The sequence below is a fragment of the Vulpes vulpes genome, chromosome 5 (assembly GCF_048418805.1).
Source record: "Vulpes vulpes isolate BD-2025 chromosome 5, VulVul3, whole genome shotgun sequence".
Lineage (NCBI taxonomy): Eukaryota > Metazoa > Chordata > Mammalia > Carnivora > Canidae > Vulpes > Vulpes vulpes.
The window spans coordinates 73,276,462-73,297,426 of NC_132784.1; positions in this window are offsets into that span (position 1 = coordinate 73,276,462).

Genomic DNA, 20,965 nt, shown 5'->3' on the forward strand with positions numbered 1-20,965 from the left:
CTAATCTGACCTTTCATTTGTTTAAGGGCCTTGCCAGGTCCACATCCTTGCCAGGCTGTGAGGTCCCAGGTAAGAAGGCACTTGCTTGGGGCACTTCGGTGGCTCGGTCATTTAGGCAGCCAATTCTTGATTTCAGCTCAGGTCATGATCTCAGGATCCTGGGATCAAGACCCATGTTAGGCTCCATGCTCTGCAGGAAATCTACTTGAGGATTCTCACCCTCTCTCTCTGTCCCTCCCCCACTTAAATAAATAAATAAACCTTAAAAAAAAAGGCAGCATTTACTAATCCATTGACCAAGAAGAGCATCACAGTGTTCTCACCCAATCATCCCAGCTCATCTTGACGAAGAGGATCCCATCTTGCTGGAGGAAGCCAGCCTTCCCATAATTCCTCCCTACTCCAGGTAGGATCCTTTGGTTGCAAGCAACAGAAACAAATTTGGCTAAGTCAAGCAAGGGGATATATTAGGAGGATGGGCCAGTTCACAGAATCAAGAGACAGCAGAGGATGAGGCTGGTGGAGTTAGGAACACTGACAGCCATGACATCCTGAAATAGGAGCCAATTAACCATCTTGTTAGAACTCTGCCTCTGACTCAATCTTATTTTATCTTTTTGCCATTCTGTTGAACATCCCAAGTCCTTGAATCTGAGTGGCTTGGCTTGAGCAAAATGCCCTTTTCTTTGCCACCTTGATTGACAGCCCAACTGAGACTATAACCAATGTGGCACGAGTAATTGTCCAAAACTGAAAATGGGTTTGTTACCAAAAGAAGGAAGCAGAATGGTGGACCAAAAATTGGATAATGAAGCCAAAACTTACATGTGTCCAAAACACCCCCATTCTCTCTCCACTTACACAATTCACCTAGCCACCAGGATTCCAGGTGCTGTATATGAACAAAAGTTGGCAGAACTGTAAACCAAATCTGGCGATAAACCAGCTGAAGAAAACTCAGAGGGGAAATTGGGGTGTTTTTTTGGGGGGGGGGGTCAGAAGACCCGAGTTCTAGGTCCAGCACTGCTACCAGTTGTGACCTCTGTTTCCTCATCTAAGTAATGAGATAAGCAAGTGATCTATCCAGCAGGTCATTATACATATCAAAATAGTAATACACTTGAAGGCATTTTGAAGGCTGTTGAACATGCAGACTTGAGGGGCTGTTATTGGTCTGCCTGGGTTTTTATAATTTATTTTACAGATTGCATCATATCAACTACTTAACCTGAGATTGTGTTCAGCCAGGAGCAATGCAGTTTTGCCCTTAGCTGGCAGACAGGCTGCAGTGAAGTGAGATGAAGGAGAGACAGCCCTACAGGTAATGCAGTGGGCAGTCTTATTTCAACCTATTTTGCAATGCAATGATCTTGAGGAAATATTAGGATGCAGTTCATAGAGAGTTCTTACTAACTCAGAAAAATCAACTCCAGTGAGAGCCAAGAAATAGAAAACCGCCAGTGTGTAGGAAATAGCCATTTGGAAGAACGCATCAGATATTCAATATTCAACACAGAATTGAGTGGCAATGTAGCATAGTCGTTCAGAACACGAGCTTTGAGTCATGAAGACCTGAGTTTGAACTCCAGCCACATCCCTTGCCTCATCTTTACAAGTATGACAATAATCCATTCAACAAATATTTAGTAAGGACTTATCAAATGCCAGGTATTATTTTAGGCACTGGTGATACAATAGTGAACCATATAGATTAAAAACCCCTGCCCTCATGGACTTTACATTCTATAAACAACAACAACAAAGTAAAATATACATTATATGAGATAGTGATAAATGCTATGAAGAAAATAAAGCTAGAAAGGAAGCCAGTGGGGTGATTGTGGAAGAGCCATTATAATCTATCAGGTGATCAGGAAAAGCCTCACTCTGATAATTACAGTTAAACCAAGAGATAAAGGAAGGGATAGACTGGACTATGCGGATGTCTGAGAGAAGACTATTCCAGGCAAAGGGGATAGCAAGTGTGAAGGCCTGGTCATAAGAACACACCTAGAAAGTCCAAGGAACCACAAGGTAGCCAGGAAAGCAGGAGGAGAGCTTATAGTTAGAGAGAAGTTGGACATCAGAACAGAGTATTGGAAATGGGGCCAACACATAGGGCCTCATACTTTGGCTTTTACTCTGAGTGAGATGGGAAGCCATTAGAAGGTTCAGAGCAGGAGAGTAACAATTTTTTTAAAAAAATGTTTACTTTTTTTTTTAAGATTTTATTTATTTATTCATGAGAGACACAGAGAGAAGGCAGAGACATAGGGAGAGGGAGAAACAGGCTCCTCACAGGAAGCCCAATGCGGGACTTGATCCCCGAACTCTGGGCTCACACCTGAGCCGAAGGCAGATGCTCAACCAGTGAGCCACACAGGTGTCTCTTTTTTACCTTTTTTAATTTAAATTTTGTTAGCTAACATACAGTGCAATGTTGGTTTCTGGAGTAGAACTCACTTACATACAACACCCAGTGCTCATCATAACCAGTGCCCTCCTTAATACCCATCATCACCCATCTAGTAGGCCATTCCCCACCCACATCCCTCTATCAACCCTCGATTTGTTCTCTATCATTAAAAGTTACTTATGGCTTGTTTTCCTCTCTCCTTTTTTTCTTTTCCCCTTCCCTTACGTTCATCTGTTTTCTTTCTCAAATTCCACATATGACTGTGATCATAGGTGTCTTTCTCTGACTTATTTCACTTAGCATAATATACTCTAGCTCTATCCATGTCATTGCAAATGGCAAGATTTCATTATTTTTGATGGCTGAATAATATTCCATTATGTATATATACACATCTTCTTTATCCATTCATCAGTCAATGGACATGTGCTCTCCCCATAGTCTAGCTACTTTAATAGTGCTGCTATAAATACTGGGGTGCATGTACCCCTTCAAATCTGTATTTTTGTATCCTTTGGGTAAATACCAAGTTGTGCAATTGCTAGATCATAGGCTAGTTCTATTTTTGGCTTTTTGAGGAACCTCTAAACTGTTCTACAGAGAGGGATAGATCACAACTGACACCACAGAAATATAAACATCTGTAAGATAATACTATGAAAAATTATGTGCCAACCAACTAGGCAACCTGGAAGAAATGGACAAATTCCTAAAAACCTACAAACTACCAAAACTGGAACAGGAAGGTAGAGGAAATTTGAACAGACCTAGAACCAGCAAAGAAATTGAATCAGTAATCAAAAGTCTCCCGAAAACAAAAGTCCAGGGCCAGACAGATTCCCAGGGCAAATCTACCAAACCTGTGAAGAAGAGTTAATACCTATTCTCCTCAAACTGTTCCAAAAAATAAAAAAAATGGAAGGAAAATCTCAAAGTCATTCTACGAGGCCATCATTACTTTGATTCCAAGACCAAAGACCCCACTAAAAAGGAGAATTATAGGCCATCATCCCTGATGAACATGGATACACAAATTCTCAATAAAATACTAGCCAATTGAATTCAACAGTACATTAAAAGAATTATTCACCATGATCAAATGGGATTTATTCCTGGGCTGCAAGGGTGGTTCAACATTTGCAAATTAATCAATGTGATACACTGCTTAATAAACGACAGGAAAAGAACTCTATGATCATTTCAATAGGTGCAGAAAAAGCATTTGACAAAATAAAGCATCCTTTCTTGGTAAAAATCCTCAATGAAGTAGGATTTTTAGATGGAACATACCTCGATATCATAAAGACCATATACAAAAGACCCATGACTAATGTCATCCTCAATGGGGAAAAACTGAGAGCCTTTCCCCTATGACTAGGAACAAGAAAGGATTTTTACTACTCTCACTATTACTATTTAACATGCATTGGAAGTCTTAGTCTCAGCAATCAAACAAAAAGAAATAAAAGGCATCCAAATTAGCAAGGAGGACTTCAAATTTTCACTATTTGCAGACGATATAATACTCTATCTAGAAAACCTGAAAGACCACCAAAAAATTGCCAGAAGTGATACATGAATTCAGCACAGTTGCAGGATATAAAATCAATGTGCAGAAATCTGTGCATTTCTATACACCAATAACGAAGTAGCAGAAAAAGAAATCAAGGGGCAGCCTGGGTGGCTCAGCGGTTTAGCGCCGCCTTCGGCCCAGGGCATGATCCTGGAGACCCACCATCGAGTCCCATGTCAGGCTCCCTGCATGGAACCTGCTTCTCCCTCTGCCTGTGTCTCTGCCTCTCTCTCTCTCTCTCTCTCTCTCTCTCTCTATGTCTCATGAATAAGTAAATAAAATCTTAAAAAAAAAAAAAGAAAAAGAAATCAAGGAATTGATCCCCTTTGCAACTGTACCAAAAACAGTAAGATACCTACAAATAAACCTAACTAAAGAGATAAAAGATCTGTACTCTGAAAACTACAGAACACTTATGAAAGAAATTGAAGAGGACACAAAGAAATGGAAAAGCATTCCATGCTCATGAATTGGAAGAACATTGTTAAAATGTCTATGCTACCCAAAGCAATCTACACATTTAATGCAATCCCCTATCAGAATACCAACAGCATTTTTTTCATGGAGCTAGAACAAACAATCCTAAATTTGTATGGAACCACAAAAGACCCCAAATAGCCAAAGCAATTCTGAAGAAGAATAACAAAACTGTAGGCAGCACGGTTCCAGATTTCAAGCTACATTACAAAGCTGTAGCCATCAAGACAGAATGGTATTGGCACAGAAACAGACATGTAGATCAATGGAACAGAATAGAGAACCCAGAAATGGACCCACAACTATATGGTCAACTAATCTTTGACAAAAGCAGAGAAGAATATCCAATGGGGAAAAAGTACTTTAAAAGTAAAAGGCTAATTTGAGCTGTTCTGTTGTGGGCAAGGGCAGAAGAAGGAAACCAGTTAGGAAGCTAGAATATAAATGCACGTGAGTCTTCTAGTTTCTGGCCCAGCATGTAAAGTGGTTGGAAGTTGCCACAAGAAGCAAAAAGCTGAACAAATTGAAAAAACAATGACCCTTCTTAGATCTGTCAGAGAAGTAAGGTCTCAGGGCAAACCACTGCTGCCATAATTTGGAGATACAGACAGGTGAATAAATATAATCACAACTCATCAGAGCAGGGATCACAAGCAGAAACCTTTGTGAGAAGCAGTGTTGGGATAGGAAAACTTAAACTTTAAATGACAAACTGCTGGTGGCTCAGTGCAGACAAGTCTAAAAGTTAAAAACTGCAGGGGGACCCAGTTTTTGAGGGGCACCTACACTTTTGTGAGTTTTACCCCCAGGAACGCAACTAGGTTCTCACAACAAATGTTGGAGAAAGAGCCCCTCCTGGTTCTGGCATGAGTAAAGGAAAAGGAACCCTCTGAACTAGACCAGAATATTGTGTTCTTCTTAGTAAGGCTTGCCCTCAAGAGAAACTATTTTACTGGAGCCTAAACCATAGGGGATTTTCCAGAGCCTAACCAACATGGAGGAAGGGAAATACTCAACTCCAGCCCCTCTCTGACCATCCTGTCCTACTTAAGGCAGGGCGGGGTTGAGAAGCATCTGTGAAATTCACAGTCTAGAGGGACAGGCTCCCTTAAAGACTAAGACCTACCCAATCATAGAACTATGTAACACTTTCTTCCTCCCACAGCTACATACTACAATTCCTTTTACCTAGTACATTATGTCCAACCATCAAGAAAAAATTACAAGGCATAGTAAAAGGCAAAACATACAGCTTGAAGAAGTAGAACATGAACTAGACTCAGAGATGGTAGGGATGCTGGAATTATCAGACTTGGAATTTAAAACGACCATGATTAATATGCTAAGGGCTCTAGTGGATGAAGCAGACAGCATGCAAGAACAGATGGGAAATGGAAGTTCTAAGGATGAATCAAAAAGAAATGCTCTAGAGATTTAAAAAAAACCTGTAACAGAAATGAAGTATGTCTTCAATGAGCCCACCAGTAGACTGGACACAGTTCAGGAAAGAATCACTGAGCTTGAGCATATCTCCACAGAAACTTCTGAGATAGAAAAGTAAAAAAATAAGGAAAAAAAAAAAACCTGGGGGAAAAAACAGGACAGAATATCCAAGAACTGTGGGACAACTACAAAAAATATAACATACATATAATGGGGATAGCAGAAAAAAAAAAAAGAGGAAGGAACAAGAATATATATTTGAAGCAATAATGACTGAAAATTTCCCCAAAATTTTTAAAAGATTTTATTTATGCATGAGAGACAGAGAGAGAGAAAGAGAGAGAGAGAGAGGCAGAAACACAGGCAGAGGGAGAAGCAGGCTCCATGCAGGGAGCCTGACGTGGGACTCAATCCCAGGCCTTCAGGATCACACCCTGGGCTGAAGGCGGCGCTAAACCGCTGAGCCACCCGGGCTGCCCAACTTTCCCCAAATTAATGCAGAAACCAAACCACAGATCCAGGAAGCTCAGAAGACATCAAGCTGGATAAATACCCCCCAAAAAACCACCCCAAAACAAAAGCAAAAGGAAAAAAAAACTACACCTAGGCACATTATATTCAAAATGCAGAAAATCAAAGGCAAAAGAAAGAAAAGAAGCCAGAGGTGAAAAACATCTTACCTTATAAAGAAGCAAAGGTCAGAAACACATCGAACTTCTCCTCAGAATCATGTAAGTAAAAAGACAGTAGAACGAAACATTTAAAGTGCTGAAAGAAAAAAAAAACCCACCAACCTAGAATTCTGTATGCTGTGAAAATGTGCTTTGAAAGTAAAGGAGTTTAGGGACACCTGAGTGGCTCAGTAGGTTGATCTCATGGGTCATGATCTCATGGGTCATGGGATGGAGCCTCATGTTGGGTTCCATGCTCAGTGGAGAGTCTGCTTGAAGATTTTCTCTCTTTGCCCCTCCCCCTACTTGTGCACCTGCTCTCTCTCTCCAAAATAAATAAATCTATTTTTTTTCAAAGTAAAAGAGTTTATTTCTCAGACACAAAAAATAAAGTAGACTTGCCTTGCAAGAAATGTTAAAAGAAGTTCCTAGAGAAAAGGAAAATGATATGGGTCAAAAAACCTACATCTGCATAAATGAGAGAAGGAACAAATGAAGGTTAAAAATAAAAATGTTTATTTTTCTTAATTGATCTAACACAACAGTCTGTTCAAAATAATAATAGCAACAATGTTTTCAATGGTGTGTGTGGGTCTGTGCGTGCAGGCTGGTATGCTTATGTGTAAGTAAAAGGAATGACAGCAATGATACAAGGGATGAGAGGAGAGAATTTGAACTATTCTGTTATTATAAGACACCTGCACTACCCATAAAGTGGTTTAGTGTTATTTGAAAGGGGAATTGGATTTGTTGTAAATGTATATTGCAAACTCTAGGCCACTAAAAAGTCTTTTAAAAAAAAGCATAACTGATACACAAGAAAGGAGAGAAAATGGAATCATATAATATGCTCAATTAAAACCACAAAAGGAAGAAAAGAAATAAAAGATAAAAATAGGAACAAAGAAAAAAGACAGTGAATAACAAATTAACAAATATGGTAGAGATTAATCCAGCTATATCAATAATCACCTTAAACATCAAGGGTTTAAATAAACTAATTAAAAGGCAGGGATTGTCAAAGTAGATCAAAAAACAAGACTCAACAATATGTTGTCTACAAGATCCACTTTAATATAAATACATATATAAAGCAAAATTAATGGATGAGAAAAGATATACCATTCTAACACTAATCAAAATAAAACAGGAGTAGCTATATCTATTTCGGACAGAATAGACTTCAGAGCAAAGAATGCTATCAAGGATAGAGAGGTGTATTATATAAGGATAAAAGGGTCAATTTTCCAGGAAGACATATCAGTCCTTAGTGTGTATATGCTTACCAACAGAGTGTCAAAATATGTGAGGCAACAAATGATAGAACTGCAAAAAGAAATAGATGATTCACTATTATAGTTGGAGACTTCAACACCCCTTTCTTAGAAATGGACAAATCCAACAGACTGAAGATCAGTAAAGACGTAGTTGAACTCAACAGCACCATCAATCAATTGGACATAATTGATATCTATAGACTACTTCATTCAACAACAGCAGAATGCACATTTTTCTCAAGTTCACATGGAACATTCACCAAGATACACCACATTCTGGATCATAAAACATACATTAACAAATTTAAAAGAACAGGAATCATATGGTAAAATTAAACTAGAAATCAGCTACAGAAAGATAACTGGAAAATCCCCAAATACTTGGAGATTAAACAACACATTTCTAAATAACACATAGGTTAGAGAAGAACTCTTGAGAGAAATTTAAAAATATTTTTAACTAAATAAAATTTAGGGGGCACCGGGGTGGCTCAGTGGTTGAGCGTCTGCCTTTGGCTCAGGTTGTGATCCTGAGGTCCCGGGATCGAGTCCTGCATCAGGATCACCTGAGAGAGCCTGCTTCTCTCTCTGCCTCTATCTGCCTCTCTCTGTGTCTCTCATGAATAAATAAATAAAATCTTTAAAGCATAAAAAATAAAAGTTAAAATACAACTTATTAAAATGTGTGGCATGCAGCAAAATCAGAGTTAGAGGGAAATTTCTAGCATTGAACGCATATATTAGAAAAAAAAAAAAAGAAAAGATCTAAAATTGATCATCTAGGCTTCCACCCTGGGCACCTAGAAAAAGAAAAGCAAATGAAATCCAAAAGCAAGATGAAAGAAAATAAAAAATTAAAGGAGAAATTAATGTAGTTGGAAATAGAAAATCAATAGAGAAATTGACAAATGCTGGTTCTTTGAGAAGATAAATAAAACTGATAAGCCTCTAGCCAGGCTAACTACGTAAAAAAGAGAGAGGGCACAAATCAGAAATGATAGAGAGGACATTATTACAGATCTCATGGACATTAAGAGGATAATCAAAGAATATTATGAGAAACTTTTTGCCCACAGATTTGATAACCTAGGTGAAACGGACCAATTATTTGAAAGAATCTGCTAAAACTCACACAAGAAAAAGTAGACAATCTGAATAGGCCTATGAATATTAAAGAAACCAAATCCATAAGTGACAATCCTCCAAAACAGAAAGCACAGCTCAGATGGGTTCACTGGTAAATTCTACCGAGAATTTAAGGAAGAAATTGTATTAATTTTGTGCAATCTCTTGCAGAAAACAGAAGCAGAGGGACTACTTCCTAACTCATTCTATGAGGCTAGCCTTACCTAAAGACCAAAACCAGACAAAGACATTACAGAAAGGGAAACTACAGATCAGTATCTCTCATGAACACAGATGCAAAAACCCTCAACAAAACATTTAGCAAGTCTAATCCAACAATGTATAAAAAGAATTATACACCATGGCCAAGTGGGATTTATCCCAGGCATGCAAGGCTGGTTCAACATTTAAAAATCAATTAATATAACCCATGACATCTACAGGCTTAAGAAGAAAAATCACATGATCAAATCGATAGATGAAGGAAAAGTATTTGACAAAATCAAGCACTTACCCATGATAAAAACTCTTAGCAATAGCAATAGAAGGAAATCACAACTTGATTAAAACATCTTCAAAAAAACCTACAGCTAATGCCATACTTAATGGTAAGAAGCTGGAAGATTTCCCAGTAAGATAACGAACGAAGCAAGGATGTTCCCTCTTAACATTCATTTTCAGTGTTGTGCTAAAAGTTCTAATATAATAAGACAAGAAAAGGAAATAAAAGCATACTGATTGGGAAGGAAGAAATAACAGTCTCTTTGTTCACACATGACATGACTGTCTATGTAGAGAATCTGAAATATTCAACAAAAACAAAAAATCCTGGAACTTATAATCAATTACAGCAAGTTTGTTTGATACAATATCAGTATATGAAGTTAATCAGTTTCCTATATATCAGCAATGAACAAGTAGAATTTGAAATTATAAACAAAATACTGGGACGCCTGGGTGGCTCAATGGTTGAGTGTCTGCCTTCCGCCTAGGTCGTGATCTCAGGGTCCTGGGATCGAGTCCCGCATTGAGCTCTCCACAGGGAGCCTACTTCTCCCTCTGCCTGTGTCCCTGCCTCTCTCTGTGTGTCCCTCATGAATAAAGAAATAAAAATCTTTTTAAAAATTCTATATTAGCACTTTTCAAAAATGAAATACTTAGGTATAAATTTTTTTATTTAAACTCAATTAGCTAACATAGTACATCATTTGTTTCAGATGTGGTGTTCAACAATTTATCAATTGCATATAACACCCAGTGCTCATCACATCACATGCCCTCCTTAATGCCCATCACCCACTTATCCCATCCCACCACCCATCTCTCCTCTAGCAACCCTCAGTTTGTTTCCTATAGTTAAGAGTCTCTCATGGTTTGTCTCTCTCTCTCTGATGAATCCCCATTCAGTTTTCCCTCCCTTCCCCTATGTTCCTCTGCCCTGTTTCTTATACTCCAAGCATGAGTGAAACCGGATGATAATAGTCTTTCTCTGATTGACTTATCTCATTCAGCATAATACCCTCCAGTTCTATCCACATAGATATAAATGGAAGTATTCATCCTTTCTGATGGCTGAGTAATATTCCATTGTATATATATATACACCACATCTTTATCCATTCATCTGTCGATGGACATCTCGGCTCTTTCCACAGTTTGGCTATTGTGGACATTGCTGCTATGAACACTGGGGTGCAGGTGCCCCTTCAGATCACTACACTTGTATCTTTGGGGTAAATACCTAGTAGTGCAATTACTGGGTATAAATCTTAACAAAATGTGTACAAGGTTTTTATAAAGTACTTAAATGAGGAACAGAAGAGAGAACCACGTAGTGGACCCACATAAATATAGTCAACTGATCTTTGACAAATGAGAAAAGGCAATACGATGAAGAAAAGATAGTCTTTTCAACAAATGGTGCCAGAAAAACTGAACATCCACATGAAAAAAAAATTGAATCTAGACACAGACCTTATACCCCTTGCAAAAAGTAACCCAAAGTGGGTCATAAAGGGGCTGAAGTCACATTAAAAAAAAATAGATCGTAGACCTAAATATAAAACATAAAAGTATAAAACTCCCAGAGGATAACATAGGAGAAATTCTAAATAATCCTGGATTATTTGGTGATGACTTTTTAGATACAACACCAAAGGCACAATCCATGAAATAAAGAGCTGACAAGCTGGACTTCATGAAGATTAAATATTTCTGCTCTGTGAAAGACGCTGTGAAGAGAATGAGAAGAGAAGCCACAGTCTGGAAGAAAATATTTGTAAAACATCTCTGGATTATGTTTTCAAAGAAGACCTAGCAGAGTTACAGGTGGAGTGGATGGAGCATGAGGGCAAGAGAAGAAGAATAAGCGTGCAGCCTAAGCAAGATGCCATGTGACGAAAATGCCGTAGGGTGCCGGGCACATACTAATTCAGCAAACACCAAAATCTCCTAAAATCACAGAAGAGATGATGGTCCTCTCCAAGGTAATATCTTCATTACGTAACTTGTGGGGATGGGGTTCAGGACACACAAAAAACCTGAAAGTAGAGGATGGCTAAGTTCTAGTCAACTCTCCCCCTCCTTTTTAAAGATTTTATTTATTTATTTATTTATTTATTTATTTATTTATTTATTTATTTATTTGAGGGAGAGAGAGCACGAGTGAGGGGAGGGGCAAAGGGAGAAATAGACTCCCTGCTGAGCATGGAGCTCCATGAGGAGCTTGATCCCAGGACCCCAAGATCATGACCTGAGCCAAAGTCAGATGCTTAACCTACTGAGCCACCCAGGCAACCCAACTCTCCTCTTTTATAGGCAATATTTTCTTGTGGTCAGCAGCTCTGTTCTGGAAAGAGAGGATAAATGAAGTAGGGGCAGATAAATAGATGATTCATCCCAGAACCAGTACATAGTAATAACTCCACAAGTAACACCTATTAGTGATCACAGTGGCAATACTAAGCCAGAATGGTGGCATGTTATATTTTTTGAGGCCATGTGCTAGACCAGCATCTTCACTGTAGTCATGTAGCCTGTAGCATGAGGTTAAGAGGAGATTTGCGTTAAGGTATGGAAAAAAGCCAAAGGATTAGTTCTCTAAACATTGATTGTCAATTCCCAAAGTATACAATTCTACTTCAGTTGGAACTTTCCTATCATCTTTCAAGCCTCTACTCTGAATTAGGCACATATATTTCTCTAGTGCTAAAATTAGCCCAGCAAGGTAGGTATTATTGTGTCCATTTTACAGACGGGAAAAGTAAGGCTTACACAAGGGGATCCCTCACTAGGAGTTTCAAACCTGAGTTCAAACCCAAGCCTGTGTGTCTCCGAAGCTCATGCCCCACCTCACTTGGGTTTTGTTAACAATAGCAAACCTTCACTGAGCACTTACTCTGTGTCAGGCCTGGTGTTTTACAGCTAATAATATAAACTATGATCATCCCCATCTTACAGATGAGGATATTAAGGCCTAGAGAAGCTAAGAAACTCACAAAGACCCCCTTGGCTGGTCATTTGGGACCCAGGCAGTGTGGTTCTAGGTTGCAAGTTTCATACTCATATGTTAAAAAAAAATTGTTTTAATATCATAGTAATATATGCTCATGGTAACAATTTTAGAAAATATAGCAAAGAAAAAAGAAAGTATCACCTATAATCTTACCATTCAGAGATAACCATGATTACCATTTTGGTGGACAACCTTTTCATCTTTTTCCTACACACACATGCACATACTCACACACATGTATACACATATTTTACAAAAAATAGGATTATATTATATGTGCTTTTACCTTATTTTTCACTCCCTAACTATAGTAGTATATTGTCAACACCTCCCTGCTTTAAGTGTTTTCTTCAGAGGTGATTTGTTACTCTCTTGGGCCAGGCACCTATTTGAGGATCCATAAGAATCCTCCCTTTCACCAAAACATGCCCACATACACACAAACACACAAACACACACGTGCATGATTTGGCATATAATTCCAGAGATTCCCTGAACCATGGACTGTAACTGAGAACCCCAGTTTTACAACATTATTTCTAATGCCTGAATAATATTCCAACATGAAAGGATGCCCTATAAGTTACTGAAACCTAAGTCTGTCCCCTACGGCTGGACATTTAGATTATTTCCAATTTCCTGCTAGTGTAAACCATGTTGCAATGACTACTCCTATGGAGAGATCTTTGAGTATGGCCTTATCTATTTCCTTGGGATCAATGCCAAGAGCAGGATCATTTTTAGCGCTTTCGATAGTATTTTCAAATCACCCTCCAGAAAGGTTGTATCTATTTGTGCTCCCGCCAACAGAGTCGAAGAGGGCCCATTTCCCCACATCATTGCTCACAGCCGGTCTTCTAAAACACTATATTTTGTACCTTTTTAACTCTGCCTTCCAACTTCTCTTTTTCTTTTCTGCTGTCTTGGAGACAGTGATTTCTGACTCAAGGAACTGGAAACACTAGCCGTCTTTGGGGACGACTCCAGGATGAGAATTGTTGTCTTTCCCTGCTTCAAAAAAGCCCCAAAGGCTGTGGTTCCCTGGATATTTCAGAAGACACTCCTTTGCAAATCTTTTTGCCCTTGTCTCTCGTAGGAAAAGTGTCACTTAGGCGCGAAGAAACAAACAGGCTACCCTTAAAAAAAAAAAATCTTGGTTGATTTTTAAACATTTCTATTATGAAATGTTTGTCCCCAGAGGAACTAGGAGGGTTCCTTTTAGTAGATCTTAAAATTCATAGATAAGTAATTCTGTAGTGTGACTGCTCCTTCTCTCCCACTTTAGACAGCCAAATCTGTCCTGATGTATAAAATTTACTGGGGGGGAAGAAAAGCCAAGTTTGGCTCGAGAACCCCACGAGGCTGGTTATAAGAAGAAATCTCTTGCATATAGTAGGCACTCAATAAATGTTTGTTGAACCGCGCTGGAAGATTTGGACACGCACCCTGGAGTAATAGGGGATTTCGTGTACGTGTTTAACTACGAAAGCTTTCATTAACTGTGGCAGTGTTAAATACAGTCGGTACTAATGAGGAGGAGTGGTGACCTGAATACACCAAAACAGAGGGAAATCCCAGATCAACTCTATTTAGTCTTGAAATACAGTCCATGATTTTTTTTTTTCCCTGTAACAGATGTACCTTTCCAATTCTGTTTGGCTTAGGCGAATATTACAACAAGCTTATCCTCCCTGAGCCCGCAGAGAGAGACTGTACCAGGCAGCCATCGGGCCAGATTTAACAGTCACCAAAGAAATCCCAATATGGACACATTAGGTGATATAAAAGAATCCGCATTAATTGCGTTTGCTGTGATATGGACATTAGTTTAGCTATGTCGGGATCTGTCCTTTCTTTTCTAAAGTTGCACGCTGGAATTAACAAATAAATAAATGCCTAAAAGTTGCCACGGGCCATCTGCAAAAGGGGTGATAAAGATTTGACTCTGTGATAGCAAGAACTACAGCTTCCTGGAAGTCGTTTGTGCAAACCAGTTTAGATGTATTAACTCGAAATCCTCACACCAAACCTCTTCGGGGCAGGTCATGTTTCTGCCCTGATTCTGCTCCAGAGAACTGTCCTCCCTCGTCGGGGAGTGTAATGTTAGAGCCGGCAGTCAAAGCGTCCTGCCCTCCTGCCCTCCTGCCCTCCTGCCCTCCTGCCCTCCTGCCCAGAGCGTGGTGGGGCACCCAGACCTCTCCTGCAATCCTCAGCCTGCATGGAGGAATCTTCAGACCGATGAGGAACAGCCCTGAACACCACTCTGAAGAGCTCATCCATCAGCCCTTCCTGAGGTCAGAGGCTGGGGCTTTTCTGCCCATTCCACGCCCCTGCCCTGCTCAGGGCAGCCACACATGGTTTCTATCGCATGCAATCCAAGGATGCGGGTCAACAGAGAAAGGCCGGCTGACTCACCCCCGACAGCCCAGCTAGTAAGTGGCTAAGTGAGAATTTTGAACCCAAGGCGGTCTGATGTCACAGCCCCATGCCACCTCTCAAAGGATCTGCATAAAGGATACGTCCCTGTGCCTTCCAAGTCCTGACGTTTGCTTTCTCTGCCACCTGCTTCTTCCCTCTAGGATCCTTACACACTTAACTTCCATATCCATCTACCCACAGGGCTGGAAATACATCACTGGACTAATGCAACTTAGCCCTCCACGCTGCGCATCCGGTGTTAATTCAGTGAGTGCTTTCAGCCGCCCTCCTACCACCTCTCTATAAGGAAAACACCACTGAAGGGGAGGCATGAACAGGTCGTCTGGTCCAGCCTCCTCCCTCAAAGAAATCCTGCCCTAAAATCAATAGACTTCAGTCACATGACAGGAGTCACATTGGCCCCCACCATTATCAGCCTCCCGTCAGCCTCAGGGGGCACCGTGTGCTAATCGAATACAGGAGACCTGGTTCCTAAAAAGGCAGACTGGAAGAGAGGGTGCCAGGGCCTCGTGGGAGTGGGAAGACCACAGGTCAGCGAGCCACATCTTGTACCTGGTGGACGAGTTTCCCCGAGCCTTGGTTTCCTAATCTGTAGGATGGAGACAATAGTGCCAACCTCACAGGTTCCTGAGAGCCTTGTATGAGATGAGAAAGTTAAACTGCCTCATACACTGTAGGAGCCAACAATGCTAGTGCTTCCCTTCCTAAAGAATTTAGGACAGTTGATTGCTTATTCCTATTTTTAAAGATCTCCAAGGAAGGAGAAACCATAGCATCCCTTGGTAGCTAGTGCCAGTGTTTCACAACCCACTTAGATGATGTGTGAATATAGCACAGAGGCCCACATCCAAGGAGCCTGGCAGAGGCTGGGAGGTGTGCCAAGCAGCTTGCTGGACCGCTACCCAATCCTATCCCTTCCCCCGCCATTGCCTCCTAAATATATATATTAGCTTAGCCATCCTTCACAGGCCAACCTCGTTTTGGAAACCCTGTCTGATAATCTGGTTTGAAATGTTTTCGGTCTTCTAACCACTCTATCACCTGTTGGCTGTAAGATGCTCCAGACATTTATCAAAAACTGCCTGGTACTATATAATTATGTTATTGGTTCATTCAATAAATATATATCAAATGCCCTTCTGCATTGCCGGGCAGCATCCTAGGCACTGGACATATAGCAATGAATAAATCAGATGAGGTCCCTGCCCTCATGAAGGGCACATTCAAGCAAGCAGGCAGGGGATTTCTTTTTTTTTTTTTTTTTTTTTTTTTTTACTAGAAAATCAGTACAGAGGATGTCAGTGGATCAAAAAAGCAGTAGAGGAAATTAGGACAGGGTTGGGGGTGGGTGACCCTTCTTCATAAGAGGAATAACCGGGCCTTGCTCCTGCCCACCTCGTACCAGCTTGCTCTCATTCCCTGTGCCCCCAGGCACGCTTTTTTTAGCTTCCTCAATTGGCCACACTCCTTCCAGCCCCAGGACCTTTGCACACTCCTCTTGTCTGGAATACTTGTCCCTCCCTACCTCACCTGGTTAATGCCCTCTTTTTGATGAGGTAAGAGTTGAGCAGTACTAGAAGGAAGGTAGGAGACTACTTAAATGTGCTTGGTTTCTCTAGGAATATATGTTCCTGGAGGGTAAGAGAAGGCAGTGGGGAATAGTGGTTAGAAAGGCTAGTTCCGGGGTGCATGGGTGGCTCAGTGGTTGAGTGTCTGCCTTTCTTTGGGGTCCTGATACCCGGGTCCTGGGATTGAGTCCCGCATCAGGCTCCTTACAGGGAGCCTGCTTCTCCCTCTGCCTGTGTCTCTGCCTCTCTCTCTCTCTCTCTCTCTCTGTCCCTCATGAATAAATAAATAAAATCTTTAAAAGAAAGAAATGCTAGTTCCTGAGTTGGATCCTCAGCATCCCTACCTTATCACACCCTAGTTGTATGACAAGTTCGTAATTTCTCCAAGTCTCAGTCTCCTGGAAAATGGAGAAAGAATGTATTTTTCTCATAGGAATATTGTAAAGATTAAATAAAGTCACGGAGGTACAGTGGTAGGCATCAGAGACCGATTTATCCTGAAACTTTACTAATGAAACTTCAGGAATTTACCCCCATGCACAATACACACACACACACACACACACACACACACACACACACACTTGCATAAGCCTCTTACAATGAATGCCTTCAGAGGGGCCTAGCAATGGGTTTACATGGTCACACGTTTTTGTAAAATATATTAACAACAATCAGTTAAGACTACTATCTCTTCCCATCCTGACCCCCTTCTGTTATATTTCTCACATGAAATGGCACTGGATAGGACAGGGGCCTTTTGCATTCATAACTCAGACAATGAACCCAACCATTCTACCCTTAAGAGGAGAGGAGACTGGTCTTCCCAGAATGTGGTCAGTTCACCATCCGAGGATCCTTCTAAAGTGTGGTGGGCTGTGAGCAGGGGCTGGGGTAGCCCACCCACCACTGCCCCCACACCTGGAGGAGGAGGCTTTGGGGGAGCAGGACAACACATCTCCCCTGGGACCTAACTCCAAAGCCTCACGCTGAGACCTCAGGACACTCTGGGGCCTTCCTGAACCATTATCAAGAGCCAGCCCCAGGGCCTGGCAGTTCTTATACTTAAGCTGAAAAGCTCTCGAAATCTCTACCAGCATAGGAATGAGCTGTTTTCTCCTCCTAAGGGCAGAAAACAGCTCATGACCATCTTCCGAAGGAAAACCTTCTCCCTACTTGAAAGCAGTTATAAAATCATGTCTCAGCCTTTTATTTCCCGGCCAAATGATGCCAATTACTAATAGTGAAAGGAAAGAACGTGACTCATTGACGTTCCAGTTCTGACGGCTGATTGCCATAAATTCCCTGGTCCCTAGAGCTTACTCCGCCTCTCCTTTGTGACCATTCTCCATAGTCAGTGCCCAGAAAGTCACCCTTTCCTCTTGCTCTCCTCCAGGAAACTTCTAGGAAGATTTCTTAAGGCCTACCAACCCATGTGCAAGGTCACACTAAGTCCCTTTGCTCACCTGCCAGCCAGACTTGGGGGGAGGCCTTGATTTTAGTATCTTCCTGTGTATTGGTGTGTGTGCAAGCAAGTTTATTTCTAGAACCGATTAAACAGAGAATCTTTGTCCACCCCACCCCGCCCCCAGTTCTACCTGCCATCCTCTCCTGCCTTCCCTGAGGTTGTGTCTCCCATTCATAAACTCAGCAGGTTCACCATTACTCAAACTACCCAGCAGCAACGGTGGCAGCAGCAGCAGCAGCAGCAGCAGCAGCCCATGTTCGCCCTGAAGGGACATTGTGCTCATGACCCCCTAAGCCCCAGGCTCCCAAAAGGTCAAGACCTCAGCCTTCTCTCTGCCTTCCTGCCCACCCCCCAAAATCAGAGTAAGAACTTCAGGCTCACAGGAGCGACTGCCTTTTTAGGCAGGAGGGAGAAGAACTTGGGTTGACTTTTAAATCATTGTCATAATACATTGAATTTATGGCCCAACCATGTTAGGACACATATCGCCCTGAAAGTGTGAACTGTGTCTTGGTGAAGACTGGAGGCGGGGAGGGGAGGGCTACATAGAGTAATAATTTCTTCCTAACTTTCTGGAACAGTCTCAATCTCTGGGCATTTTTAAAAAATTGAAGTGGTTTGTTAAATGTGTGATTAAATGTGATTAGAATGTATAGCTTTCAAATACTTAGAAAAGGGGGAGGGGGATGTCCTTTCTTAGACCATGTGACCTGATTTGGATTCAGAGAATCTGATCCCTGTAATGGGAGAACACTGTATCCTCAGGTCCAATAGCTTTTGCTGACAGATTCAAGAGGCTGAGGCTGGAGTGGCCAGTGTGAAAACACTTTGAAAAGACCTTTCACTATCAATGCAAGCATTTATCATCATCATCATATCATCATTATTAGCAATAATAAGTGCATCAGGGGGAGCTTTTCAAATGCAAATCTAATCACATTGTGTCTTTCCTCCAAGGCCTCCTACTGCTGTTAGGACAGAAGCCCTAGCGTGGCATTCTTTGCAGGAGGAATTGGAGGGCCTGGTTCCTGCCCACCTTGCACCAGCTCCCTCTCACTCCCTGTGCCCCATGCAGGCCTTCTCTCAGCTTGAATTCACTGTTCTCCTTCCAACCCCAGGACCTTTGCATGCTCCTTTTGTCTGGAATATTTGTCCCTCCCCAGCTCACTTGTTTAACCCCCTCTTTTTGTCCTAATATCATACTTTCTTAAGGAGGCTTTCTCCACCTTTCCTGACTGGGTAAATCCTTCCCTTCTATGTCCCCATAGAATCATGTTCAGCCATCCAGCTACTTATTAATTCATAGTTACCGAGTGTCTACTATGTGCCAGACAGCATTTTGGAGGTGAGGAATATAATAGTGAACAAAAGAAGTCCCCAGGGAGCATCTACTCTAACAGAAGAAGAGGTAATAAGCAAATAGGCACATACATGTACTAGAACGTCAGGCAGTGGTAAGTGCTGTGAGGGGAAAAAAGTTGGGTAAGGATTAGTGTGGTAGCAGGAGCAGGAGTAATCATTTCAGATTAAGGGCAGCAGAGAAAGCCTTCCTGAGCAGATGATACTTAACCTGAGGCCTCAATGAAGTGAGGGAGCAAGCCATGAAGAAGTGTATGGGAAGACGCCTTTGGACAAAAGGAATAGCAAGGGCCAATGTCCTGGGGCAGGAATGAACTTAAATATAAGTCCAAAGGACAGCAGAAGACCGATGTGCCTGGAGTTGAGAAAGCAAATTGGGAAGGTACAACACAAGGTTGGAGGACATGTAGACAAGTCTTTTGAGGAATTTTGCTACAACCAGGAGCAGAGGAATAGGGCTCCCACCAGGGGAGCATATGAATTTTACAGAGGGGTGTTTCTGTTTTGGCTTCTACTTTGTTTTAAGATGGGAAGCATGGGGATCCCTGGGTGGCTCAGTGGTTTAACGCCTGCCTTCGGCCCAAGGCATGATCCTGGAGTCCCAGGATTGAGTCCCACATCAGGCTCCCTGCATGGAGCCTGCTTCTCCCTCTGTCTGTATCTCTGCCTCTCTCTCTCTCTCTCTCTCTCTCTCTCTCATGAATAAATAAATTAAATCTTAAAAAAAAAAAAAAAAGACGGGAAGGATTACAGTATAGTTGTGTGCCAAAAGGAATGTTCCAGGCGGGAGGGTGATACTGGTGATTCATGAGAGAGAGATCACTGTAGTCCTCCAGTAAGTGAGAAGAATGGGATCCAGGGCCCAGGTGGAGAGTTTGGCATGACACAGGCACGGGGACGATTTGTAGTCTGTGACAGGAGAGGGCACAGTGCATACATATTGATGCTGGAGGCTGGTCAGCTTAGTGGTGGATAATGAGCATTCTGATGGCCTCAGTGAATGGAAAGATGAGCTCTCATCAGCTGAGAATCAGGCAGGAGAAGGGCACTGGGGCTGGAGAGAAGAGGAGAAGCTACAAATACAGTCTTGGAAATTAGCAGACTGGCTGGGGGCTGTAGTAGGAGTGCTGGGCATCGCTGAGGCAGACCAGTCATTCGAGGACTTAAATTAAGACCTGTCTGTGCCGTTGCGAGTGTTTTCTCCAGTCCTGTTCCTGGGTATAGATGCGGGTGCAAAGGAAGTGCTCCCATTGAGTTTAACCAGGATTGGGTTTCGGTAGGTGGATACAGCGAGCATGGAGGTTATGAGTGATCACAATCCTAGGCCATAGAGCCTAGGTTGGGTGAGGAGGAAGCCTAGGTGAGAAGTGGTGAAAAACAGGAAAATACAATAGAGAGTCAGTAGATCAAAGACCTCCAAAGGGTCAGAGAACTGTTGGAATGGTAGTCCTAGGATCACTGAGCTGGGAAGATAACATGGTGATGGTCTGAATGGGATGCTTCGAATGGAAACTTTAGAGCTGCTGTAGTGATGGCAAGGTCTGCGTGTGACTATGGCTGAGGCGGAGAGGAGGAGGGGACCATGGTATTGAAGCATTTGAGAAACAAGAGGCAAGATTGACAGAACATTGTCAA